The sequence below is a fragment of the Micropterus dolomieu genome, linkage group LG01 (genome assembly GCF_021292245.1).
Source record: "Micropterus dolomieu isolate WLL.071019.BEF.003 ecotype Adirondacks linkage group LG01, ASM2129224v1, whole genome shotgun sequence".
NCBI classification, from domain to species: Eukaryota; Metazoa; Chordata; class Actinopteri; order Centrarchiformes; family Centrarchidae; genus Micropterus; species Micropterus dolomieu.
The window spans coordinates 5,771,395-5,784,032 of record NC_060150.1 but is presented as its reverse complement, the minus strand read 5'-3'; the positions used below and the strand labels follow the sequence as shown (position 1 = coordinate 5,784,032).

At 42.1% G+C, this 12,638-nt stretch overlaps 1 protein-coding gene across 14 annotated transcripts in view; it reads left to right on the top strand.

The window, feature by feature from the left end:
- The window catches only part of LOC123977332 (fidgetin-like), a 58,261-nt gene that overhangs the window by 38,947 nt on the left and 6,676 nt on the right, over window positions 1-12,638 (top strand). The gene's annotated exons all lie outside the window — the stretch shown is intronic.

Sequence of the window (12,638 nt, the reverse complement as noted above, 5' to 3'; positions counted from 1 at the left end):
GGGGGGGGGGGGGGAGGGGGGGGTGAGAAAAACAGGCATACAGAAAGAGAAGGGAGTGTGTCTGTGTGTCCATATGTTGATGCGTGCTGGTCCATATGCCGGTGTCCGCGCATATACATACATACTGTACCAGCCGGCCGCCTGTGTGCGTGTGCGTGTGCGTGCGTGCGTGCGTGTGTGTGCATGTTAAACCCAGACCCAGTGTGGTAATGTGAGATCAGACGTAGCCTGTTAGTCGGAGCCTTACATCTGCTGTCAGCCACTCGCTCTAACTCTGTTAAGGACGTTATTGATTGCTCATTATTACCCCGTTCCCTGAAAGATGAGCGTCCCCTATGATCACATTAAATCTCTCCTCTGTCCAATTCTCCAGAGATGCCTTCTGCTCATCGGTGCCCATCAAATTTCTCCTCCGAGATCTGATATCAAGCAGCCTGACGTTTTTTTATTGCCTCTGATTCTCTTTGCGTCTTGTTTGATTTACTCCAAATAACTGTCTTTTTTTCTTTCTTGTTTTTTTCCCCCCTCCTTTTTTTTTTGAACGAACGCAGTTTAGCTAATTGATGTCTTTAGTCTGTGTAATGGAAATCAGCAAACACGGATGAGCAACATTTGAAATTATGATTTGTTTTCTTTTTATTAGCGCAAAGAGAAGCTTCAGGTTTTCATGTTAACTTTGTGATCCTTGTTTATTGACTTGATGGCAAACAAGAGGAGCTGACAAGAGAGTCATAATATGTACTTTATTTTTCAGAGTGGGGCTATATTTACTCTGTTATATTTTATTTAAAAGGCACCAACACATGTTTGTGGAAGGGGGGTCTTTAAACTATCAGGTCAAACTTACAGTCTCATTCAAACCCTGCAAATGTGAATTTGCTTACAAATTCACATTCCTCCCTGAGCCGACCCTTTAAAGTTCCGTGCCCTTTCTCGTGCCTCATGTTGTCATTTTCGCTGACGATAAGCAGTTGTTGAAGGTGTCACGCGTCCGCCAGCCCCTGTAAAGTTTGGGACTGTTGAAATCCAGCCCTCAGTGAGAGGCCATCTCATCGGCCCCCGCCATCCCCATGAATAATGCAGAGCTATCGACTGTGTCAGTTGAGCGCGAGGAGACGCGGCGGCAGCCAGCTTGATATTCAGCTGCTGAAGCTGACTGGATGCCCTCACTTTGAGACAAACTGCTGGCAGACTGCTTCGACTTGAACAGACAGGACCTGAATCTGCTCATATGAGATGAACACCGTTGTGTCGGTGTGGAGGTAGTTTGTATCCCAAGGAAGCCTGAGCTTCTGTTCGAGTGGGTAGTGAGGCATGTGTGGAGAAAGAGGAGAGCACAAATGTGTGTGTTCACAAATATGTATACATGCGTTCACAAATATTTGTGGTCCACACAAATTCTCAACTGTGCAGTCTGTGTATATACACTTTCTAAATGTGTGTGTGTGGACGTGCGTCCTCCAGCCGGCAGCCTGCAGAGAGCTCTAGTGAGAATCTCCTGCCCCCTCGACACGACCAGTTCAGTCTCAATGCCACCGATCGATGGGTGTATTGATCCGCTGTTTGACTGTTTAGACAACCTGTGTGAATTCCAGCATAATGCGAAGCACAGTGGATTTAAAGATGCTCGCGCAGGCTTCACCGGCTCATGCGCTGCTATCATACCTTAGCACTCGTTCTTTCTTAACACCCAGAGCTCCAGATATATAGTACATTCAGAGAATCAGCAGCTGTAGGGCGAGCACGACAGACTGTTGTGGCGCCCTGGTGACTAAGTGAGCTCATAGAAACTATGGGTAGAGTTTAAATCCAACTCCATGTCCTTAAGCGACATGTCCTCCCGTTCCCCTATCCTGTCAGTCACCACCACATCCTGTATACTCGGCCGTCACACAAAGCCAAGGGTGTGACTTTAAGATAAATGACTCCAAAGTTTATTCCCAACTCATTAGTAGCAAAGAAATGGACAATTAATTGTGGATTTAAATAACTTTTTATATACATAAATCATGACCTTTAACACTCCTGATTTTATTCTATGTGGGACATTAAAGCTGTAAAGCCAAAAATAAACAAAACATAGTATTGAAAAATAGTCTGAGCGACTACTTCACATTTTTTCTTTTTTATGGGGACACAGTGAGGGAAGGCGTGAGTTGGCAGATCTTGCCAGAATCTATATGAAGTGTGCAGGATTTGACACTTCAAACATGCACGGTGAAGGATCCTGCGAGTTCACAGGCTGGGGGTAGAGGTTATCCCAGCCAGGGCCTCTTCAGTAATCCACACACACCCCACGAGCGCGCACACACACACACACACACACACCCTCGCATGTGCTCAACCCGCGGCGGGCGTTAATCTCCACCAACTGCTGTTGAACTGTAATCTCACTTGCTTGCCAAGTGTTTCATACACTGCAAAAACTCATCTTAACGAGTCATTTAACACAGTGAACGCTTTTAAATTGTGCTTTTCTTTTCTCAGCTCTGGTGATTAAATGATAATATCAGGTTTTATTTTGTTTGTGTAAGTGGGGAGATATGTGCTGTTTCAAGACAGACTTTTGTGAATAAATTATGCATTTTCCTGAGCTCTCTGTAGTAATGTTTTGCTTATTTTTAAGGGAAAAATATATTTTTTTTAATATTAATTTGAATCTGAAAAGTTGTCATCTAGTTAAAATTGACAGTTTTTGCAGGGTAGTAAACATTTGGCAGCAAGTTGGCCTGCTGTTGTCAGAAGTAGCAAACTACGGAGCTGTGGTCCAGTCTAGTGTCTGACTGAGTGCACCCACCCACCTCCAACCCCCCTTACCCTTCCAAACCACCCACACACACACGCACACAAACACACACACACACACACACACGCACACACAGCCCAGTGCAGACAGACATAATGCATCCACAGATGGTGACACTCCGGCAGTCACTCCTGGGCTGTCTGTCTACGTGCCAGCGATGATAACACACACACACACACACACACACACACACAGACATATGCACACACATTTACACACAGCCTGGCGGCAACAAACACGGTGATGCATCATTGAGCATCGGCTGGTTTTTCTCTAACTGCTGAGGGGAAATCAGTGTGGTGTTAAGTAACCATTCATGTGGAGCCGAGACCACACACAAACAAACATCGCACCTACACTTCTGAAAATACATTTACCTCGGCAGAATAATATAATATGATTGAAAGTTCTCTCACAGACACGACTTGCATCTGGATATTATTAACTACCAAGCTTTCTCACAAGTGGGATCATTGATATGTTAATACACTCCAGTATCACTATTTAATTCCCATGACAAATATCTCTTGTGCGCTTTCAAACTCTTACTTGGATTGTGATATATTCGTTTGTTGATGCATTGTTAATGTTTCCACTCTGGTCGGAGTATGCTGTGTAGGTAATCGCCCACTCCGGGGCTGCGGCGCCGCTGTTTGTGATGCGGATCTTCCTGAGGATTGTATTTGAATAATGAGGGAGGCTGGAGCGTTCTCTTGTGCAGAGTGTCTCCACGCTGCTGCAGTAAATGACCTCTGAATAGTTGTTTTGGATTAGCCATCAAAGTCTTCTCTCGAAGTGCCCAATAGATAGGTACTTCCAGAAATGAGTCACTTGAAAATGATCATCGCTGCCGTTGCCGTATAAGATAATGGATAACCATTACACTCCATTTTCCCCAGCTCCTCACCCACACAACGCCAGCTCTTGAAATATGATGCATCCACTGTGCTTAGTGAGCACTTAATGTCCAAAAGCACCGTGTTTGTTGAGATTTACAACTGCGCCGGCAGGAGGGGGGCAGAAGAAAGAGTGCGTCGTTGGCGTATAATGTTGTTCACTCAATAATTATCTCATTTTATTTACGAAGACAGACAGCTTTAGACGAGGTTAGAGGCTTCCTCTCTATTATCTCCACCTGCCACCCTACCCCACTACTGCATCCCCCCCTCCCCTCCACGCCTGGCCCTAAATGACGTCCTTCATGTCGAGGACTTTCCAAAGTTTCCATCACGGAGGAAGGGGGCGAGACCATCCTCATCACGGCTGGTATGGAAAGAGCGTAGGGGAGGGGAAAAAAATAAGCCCCATCAGAGTTACACCACAGCTCTCTTGCATTGGTCGCCAGATCGATGTCATTTCTAAAAGGATTAGGCCTCCTCTCAGAAATCTATTTTAATTACTGAACACACAGGTAAACAAAGTTGTAGTGGTTCACAGGTATGGATCTGGGCGTCAGAGGAGTATTGATAGCACGTGGCCCCATGTTAACCTCAGGGCCACTCTGAAAGATCCTGTTCACTGCACCTCAGGTAGAAGCAGCAGCCGTTTGGAGGGAATGCCGATGTAGAAGTACGACTGTTCCCGCTGTCGCCTGACAAAGACGGCAGACATGGACAGTGTAGGTTTAACCGACACCAGTCTGGGAGGATGTTAGTCTTACAAGTTTATATACTGTGTTACTTATCTTTAAAAGTAAGCAGAGTTTTGTCCATCAAGCATCACTTTAGTGACAGCAGCTTCAGCTTGTGTAGCTGTATGAGCTGTCACTATATTAAACAGCAATGTGAAAACGTTACACAAGAAGAAAAACATTAGGGATTAGGCCTGTAACTCACATTAAATGATTGATTAAACATTAGTGTTTTCATTTACAACCACTTTCACTTTTTTATGAATGTTAATATATCAGTAATAGGAATTAATAAAGGATTTATTAACATAATAAAGACTTTAGCAACTCCTTATAAACCAATGCTTATTAAAGGGTTTATATGTTGTTGCTAATGACTTTATCAAGTCAATAAATACTTGTAGTTCTTTATAGATCAGTAATGTGAAATCATAAATTATTCATTAACTTAAAAAGCCAACAACTTAAAAACCTTTAATAAGACATACTTTATCAAGGGTTTATTTATTATATTAATGTTTTTACACGTTAATAAATGTTTTTTAATGTTTATGGATTAGCAATAAAGCCATTAGTTACAGCTTATAAACCTTTAGTAAATTATGGATTAGTAGGAGTTAATACATTGTTTGTCAATGCTTTATAGACCAGAAATAATAATTAATAACTAGTTAATTAATATTAAAACCTTATTGAGGACTTGGAAGTTGTCACTTGTGGCTTTATTAAGTTTTTTAAATTTTTCATTATTAAAGCTATATAGATCCGTAATAAGCCATTAAAAGATTTACAATGTTTGGGTTGCACATTTGTGAAACACCCATTTGGCTGCAGTCTAGCGTGACTTCAACCCTAAATATTATTTAAAAGCAAGCCATATACATTTACATCAAGCACATACTGTGTCTGCAGTAGTGGCAGTAGTTACAGCACTTTGTAGTTTAGTCAGTGATCACACTTCACTTACCATAAAACTTACGGTTACCACCCCCCCCCACCACCACCACCACCACCACCACTGATGTATACGTGGATTTTTCCCTGCACAGTGGTGGTGAGAGTCTTTACAGATGTTTTGTTCACCAGATAAGAATAATCTGTTTGCCTCAGCGAGCTTGATGTTTCTGTGCGTATTTGTGTGTCCTGCATATGTCTGTCTTCATTCTTCTGTGTGTGTGTGTGTGTGTGTGTGTGTGTGTGTGTGTGTGTGTGTGTGCACGTCTGTCTTTGAGGAAGGAACCCCGCGTCGAGCCGGGTGATTAGGCACGCTGCGCTAGTCACAGGAAATGGAGTAGCTGACGGACAGGCCAAGTGCATTATAGATGAATGCCATGCGTTAGCGGCTCCATGCCCCCGCCGAATATCTCTCAATTTCCTCTCTGAATGACAAAAGAAGCCACGCACAATTTCCTTGATCTGGAGCATTTGTTTAACTGCGCCCTACCCATTTAACCCACCCATTCAATAGTCTGTCTAGTAAAAGGAAATTTAGACAGTGTCAATTTATACAGCACTAAGGAAGATCTGATATCAGCTGGCAGGGGCGACAATGATATGCCTCTGGAATTTAGTAAGAGATTTATAGCAGTTAAGTCTGATTTCTTCTGCAAGTTTAATTTAGTCGCGATTAAATATACCCTGATATGTCTTTAAACTTCTATATTTCCATACCACAGTGAAAGCTGAATTTCTGTTTTTACTCTAAATCTCCTCCACAAAGACAAACTGATTTCAAAGTTTGAGGGTCGAAGCTGCAAAATCGTATCACGAGGTCAAAGATCACAGATTACAATGAATATTTGATTATTTTTTTTAAAAACATGCTGTCATTTGTCAAATATCCTTATATCGCATCTCCAAGCTGTCATCTTTACAGCAATCTCTTTTCCCCCCTTACTGTCTTTGAGTTAGTGACAGCTCATCTCTCCCGGTCACTGCTCGACGTCTAGACTTTGAACTCGCTCTGTTTACTCCCTTATCTGTTGTTGTTTTTGTTGTCGCTTTTGCGACTGACTAGTCGCTGTAACGGTAAGCTGCGGCTGAGCTTGAATCGCCGGCTTCAAAGAGGTGGATTCGGGCTTGTTGGTTATTTTCAGAAGAGGAGTCTGGCTCGGAGAACAGTTTTGTTGTCTGTCACAGGGGATGGGAGAGAAATTTTGTTTATCTGTTAACACACATTTGTCTTTTTTATTCATTTTTATGAAGTTTTCACTCACTTCGAAACAAATAAAGGCTGTTATTAATTCAATCATTAAAATTTTTGCCACTTCATGCACTGCAATTGTTACTCCGAAGAGGACACATTACAGTGAGAGAATTTTGATTGCGGTGTGTGCGTGTGTGTGTGTGACACCAGCTCATGACTAATTTCATAATTAATTGCCTTTTGGAGGACCTAATCACATTATTTGACTCTACTGTAGGTTGTGTGCCAATACAGCGTAGCCCGTGGCTTAGTCACAGTGTGCTGGACTCATTAACAAGGTGGTCCGGAGGTTGTCAAACACACAGAGGGCCTGTGCGCATGAGAATACACACACACTCATAAAACAATCGCTACATATACCACATATTCAGGTTTCTTTGTGCGCACACGTGCAGCGATTTAGAGGTTAAAAGATGCCCTCTGGTGTATTTGATAAGGATTTGAATAACTGCCTGGTTAGATTTCCCCGGTGGTGTGTGAAAACAGGTCTCTCTTGATGAAGTTATCGCTTGTCACGCAGCTCCTTCTCCTCCTCCTACACTCAATCGGAGACACTGAAACAGATTTTTTATAGAAATATGACATGATAGTTTGTTTTTGAAGGTCCACAGTGTCTGTTTATACTAGAAAGACAAAGAAGGGTGCACACATTTGCACGCCTTGTCTCAGATTGTGTGTATGTTGGTGTCGACGTGTGTGCCGGCATCTCTTTTCCACACACACGCATGGCTTAATTATGACGTTACCAAAATGGGCAGTTTGCTCTGACACCCCGCTTGCAGAATCACACAGCGGACAGACTTAAAAGAGCTCATTAGCTCTCTCTAAAGAGCTGTTTACTGCACATACACACACGCACAGTAATAGGCAGCTCTGTTGATGCAGATGGACGCCGAGTGTAATGAGAATGATTAGGCTTCTCTATGTGGAGGCTGGGAGGGGGGGCTGGCAGACTTGACGTTTCAGAAGGTGGAGAAGATTTCTGTTGGATGTTGTTTTAGCTGAGTGCACGATCTCTGTCCCTCCCTCTTTCTCTTTCTATCTGCAACACAAACACACACATCGCTTGCTTTTTTCCTACTCACACACTTTACTGCATGTGTCCACCCAAACCCTTTGTACAAAAGTCCCTCAGGCCTTTGAAAGCCTGTGGATAAAATCAAATAAGGGATATGCTGCACACTCGCAGCTCTACCGAGTTGCTATAATCAGGAAATTAGAATTCACCTACTCTTTAGCAAAATTTTAACAACTCTTTTAACTGCGCTGTCTATACATGTAACCCTGACAAAGGCTATTGCAGCCAAAACAGACTAATTTCAATATTAAAGCTCAGGCAAATTGGGCTGTGCAAGTAGAAGAATTCTTTTCATGTTTTAAAAAGAAAAGGGGCCTTGAAAGTTTTTGGAAATGAATGTGCTGCATTCAGAGTAGTAGTAGTCCAAAGAAAAACATTATGATTGATATTTGCGTTTATTGTGATCCACGTCTTGTCTGTCAGCTTTGAGTCCTTGTTTTTCACTTTGACAATGCCTTTCAGTAAGTCAGGCTACCTTGAACACATCTCCTAGTTGACCCCGCCCATCCCGCACCACCGCATCAAGTGACTTTGCCTCGCTCGGTGCCCTTGGTTTACATCACATTGAATTAGAGGATACACACCGAATGATTCCAAAGTCAATCCTCCTCCATCTCTTTCATATGTTTTGGAGAAGGAGCAGCAAGTTCAAAGCGCTCGGTTCAAAGCGTCTGTCCTCATTTGAATAACGTAGAGTAATCGCTATTACCTTATTTAAATAGTGCAAGTTATCATTTGGCCTTCATTTGCATTGCTGGGGTAATCACTGCGTCTCTGCATTAACCTCATTATAGAAGAGATGAAAGCCCTGATGGAGCCTGACACACTCTTTTATATATGTTATCTTTATTAATGATGGAATTAGAAAGATTCATGTAACTTTAAATGGAGGACATATCAGAGTTTGATGGAGTGTCAAACTATGTGGAGAGAAGAGTGTGTGAGATTCACAAGGCTTGTTTTATTTTCTGTTTTTCTGCTCCCTTTCCCATACCGCCAACAACCCCCGAGTTTGCTTCCTCTGTTCCTGCTTATCCCCTTCTCCATTGTCTGTCTACATCTATTTCTCTGTACACATCCCTGCAATGGAAACTACAACCAGAGCCTGGCACGTAAAATGAAACCTAAATGACCTGTGCAAAGGAATATCCATCTTAACACGTCATAATATTTCTACTTGTTTGCAATGAGAGGTGCTAAATCAGCTGATAATTTAACCTTATTGCAAGATGTCGTCGCTCGCTTCAAAATTCTTGTCTGATTGGATGAGGACTGGCAGACAGAAATCACTTCCCTGCTTTTACAGATTTTTTTTAACAATTTGGAAATAAAATGTCAAATTAGTTGGAAATTACAGTCCCATTATGCTGTATTATAAAATAGTATAAATTTGAAAAAAAGTGTTTCAGTGCTAACCCAGCAAACTAGTAAAATATAAAAAGGTTGTAATACTCTCATTAAACTGAAGTTGAATGTTTATATTTGTATAATGTACTGTAATATTGAGTTTAATAAATTAATACTTAGTTTCAATATGTGATATAATGGTAGCCACAACCAATTGACGGCATTTACAGCGACCCTGTCAAGTAGAGGAGTGAATCTTCACTGGCCTCACAATGCGATTACGATCACCTGTCAACAATTCATATGCACAGTGATTCTCACTGCATCTCAATGTATAGCATCCTCAGTTATCCATATTACTGCACATGGCTACTTTTTCATCACTTAATACAGGCAGTCAAATAAATCTGGACTCCCTTGTTATTTAGAAAATGCTTTCCAAAATCAGACTATATTATGAAAAGCTGCATCTTTTCAATACCAGTATCTGTCTCAGCCGTCTCAGAGACGGTAAAGTGGACAGCATCTACTCAATTCTTGGCTGATTAGCTGGGCTTGCTTTATTGTTTATGGTTGCAAACGTTGGCTCAGGGTGAAAACAGCATGGTTCCCTAAATTCGCTGTGTTACCAAAGTATTAAATTTTTTTTGAGGCACTTTCTACACAGCATGTGTCTTGTCCAGTTTGTGCTTCCCAGTTAAGTGAATAAAATCCGAAATGTACCCAGATGTCTGTCTTCAAAATACTGGGTGTGTTTTACCACTCGCTGCTGATCTCTGCGTCCCTTCGCCATGTCTCTCAGTGTTGCAACATAACGACGAGTACTTAAAATCAACAATCGACGTCACTAGGTGAATTTGGTGTAGGCTGCAGTTATTTTCTGTCACTGCATCGAGAATGCAGAATCTTCCACGTTTGCATCGCGATGCATCATAGAATTGAAAAATGTCCACACCTCTTCTCTCAAGCTAGGCTAGCTACTTTTCACCAATACTTTTCCCCCCTCATTTTCTCTCATTATATGGGGTAGCTAACTGAATTACCGAAATAAGTGATTATAAAAGTAAGGAAATTTGCTTCTATTTGCCTTTAGCTTGCGCTGGCTATCTCACTGGCTAGGTTTAACCATGGACTATAAAAAACACAGATGTAGAAGCTGTTTTGAAGCTCAGTGAGGGCGGCTCCCGGCAGCTTCGGCCATCAACATCTTGGCAGCGCCGTCAAAGAGGTGGAGCTGAGGCTAGCCGAATGAAGCCTGGTTGCTGAACCACCTGTGACAGCAGCCACCTGTCACTTAAAGCGACCACGTCCTTAATTATGCATAACTTTAAGCCTTAATAGAATTTACATGGGTAAGTGCTAGTGTGTAAAATTCACTGTGCACTGCACAGTTGCCACTAAGGGGAAAATTAGCGATAGAGACCGAAACCGTTTCCTGTAGCAGGCTGTAAACGTGTTTATTTCTGTATAAGGTTGGGCATTTTAAACACGGGGGTCTATGGGCTTTATATAGTTATCTTGCGATAGCTGTCTAGTTAAACATCTCTCTGTAACAAAGAGAGCACTGAAGTTCAATGATCAGTGATGAAAGACAAGAAAGTAAAGGTGTCAAAAGATATTCAGTTCTCAAGTCCAAACACAAAGCTTTTTAATTATAACATTATTTGGTGTAGTGATATTGTATATTACCACTTCACCCCATAAGTCTGAAGGGTCTATATACTATAAAAATGGGGCTTATTGTGTTAGATACAGGCCAAGGTTAAGAACTTCACGACATTGTTGTCATTCCTTGATGACCAGTCAATAATTAGATTTCCAAATGGAAGATTACCAAATGCCCCATTGAATGACATGTGAAAGTGGATATTTCTGTCTACAGCCAAATCAAGAGACACACCTCACTTTCCTCAGCTATGTATTATCTGTTAATGCTGAAGACCTCATGTCGAAATAATAGAGATTTCATGTACCAAGCCAGCGTTTTGCTTCTTGCTATGGATCAAACATGTAGCTTGAGAAAACAATGCAACTTTTAAAAGCCCTTAAACATGTTATTGATTCATCCTGCTTTCACAAGACAACAGTTCAATAATATTTATTTATTCATTATTATTTTTAGTTTTTGTTAAACCTTGTTGGGATTTTATGATGTTAAGGATAACAGAATAAACAAAATGTGCCTGCCAGTTATTAGATAGTTTTGCCATACTGATGAAATAACAAACTACATTCTCTTTTGGACGCTTAAAATCGATTTCCATTGATTTTATGTATAAAAAAGCACATAAAAACAATGTAACGGTTAATACAAACTGGGCTATTATTGAAGGATTGTTGTGAAATCTGTATTTGGCCTAAAGCCTCATTTTCTCCATTATTTTGTCCACTTGTAATTTTCTCTCTTCGGCCCTTTTATAGAGCTGCTTCCACTTAATATATTCTCAGTATTAAAGGAGCCTCCCAGTTAATGCAAAACTTTCCTCCGCTCAGCTCTTTGTCTGAGGTGTTCCCTGCTTGGTACACTGGGAAGGTGACAGGCTTGCCAGCCCCTGCTAGACTCCCCTCGGCTAAAATGTTGTAAATTAACACAATTAGCAGATCGCCATTCTGCTAATTAGCCACTGGCGTCTGCCGAGAGATGGCTAGAGAGGAGAATCAGAGAGGAAATAGGAGTCTGGGGATTCCCCCCTCCCTCCCTGTGTTGTTACCAAACAAACACAGGGCCTCAGAAAAGAGAGCAAGAGTGTGAACGTGTATGTGTTTGTGCCTGCGTGCTCTGCGTATGTCTGTGTTTGCAGTGGCATAAATGGATGGGAGGAAGGGAAGATTTGCTCCTCTATGAATGGATTTCATTGTGCATGCCTGCTTTACTCACACAAGCACAAAAACACACACATAGGCCAATTCTGAAGCAGGCATTGCTCACCAGACCCCCAACTGTGGATCTCTACATGCAACTGCTGCCAGTCAATAAGTCGGAGGAAGCAGCCTAAATGACACCGATATTATCCTTTATTTGTGTGCACTAAGTCAAATCAAACGGGGTTCAATCTGCCGTGCGGCTGCTGTGATTACGCCCCGTCCAACCTTTGATAGTGCTGCGGCTTTGATACTGAGACAACTATGGAGTCACTGTGTGATTGTCAGTGTTTGCAGATGGCATTGGCAGGGATTAAAGGAAACAGTGGCTCTCCAGCCTCCTGAGGCAATAAAGGGGAGAGCCAGGTGAGTGTGTCTGAGATGAGATGGTGCAAGGAAGGAGGGAGGGGAGGAGGTGAAGCAAGCACAGAGGAAGTAAATAAGAGGAGGGGTGGCCGCGAAGAAAGAGCAGACAGGGAATGAAAAGGGGAGATATATATCGAAATAGATGGAGTCAGAATAAAAGGAGGTGAAGTCTAGCAAAAGGGGAGGTAGAAAATGGATGACAAAAAAGCAAAGGAGAAATGGGAGGAAAGACAGGGCGGCGTAAAGAAGAGAGGCAGACAGAAAGGTAAAGAGAATGGTAGAGAGAGAGGAGGTCAAGGTGGAGCTGTGCAGACAGGAACTAAGCTCGAGACACAACGTGTTG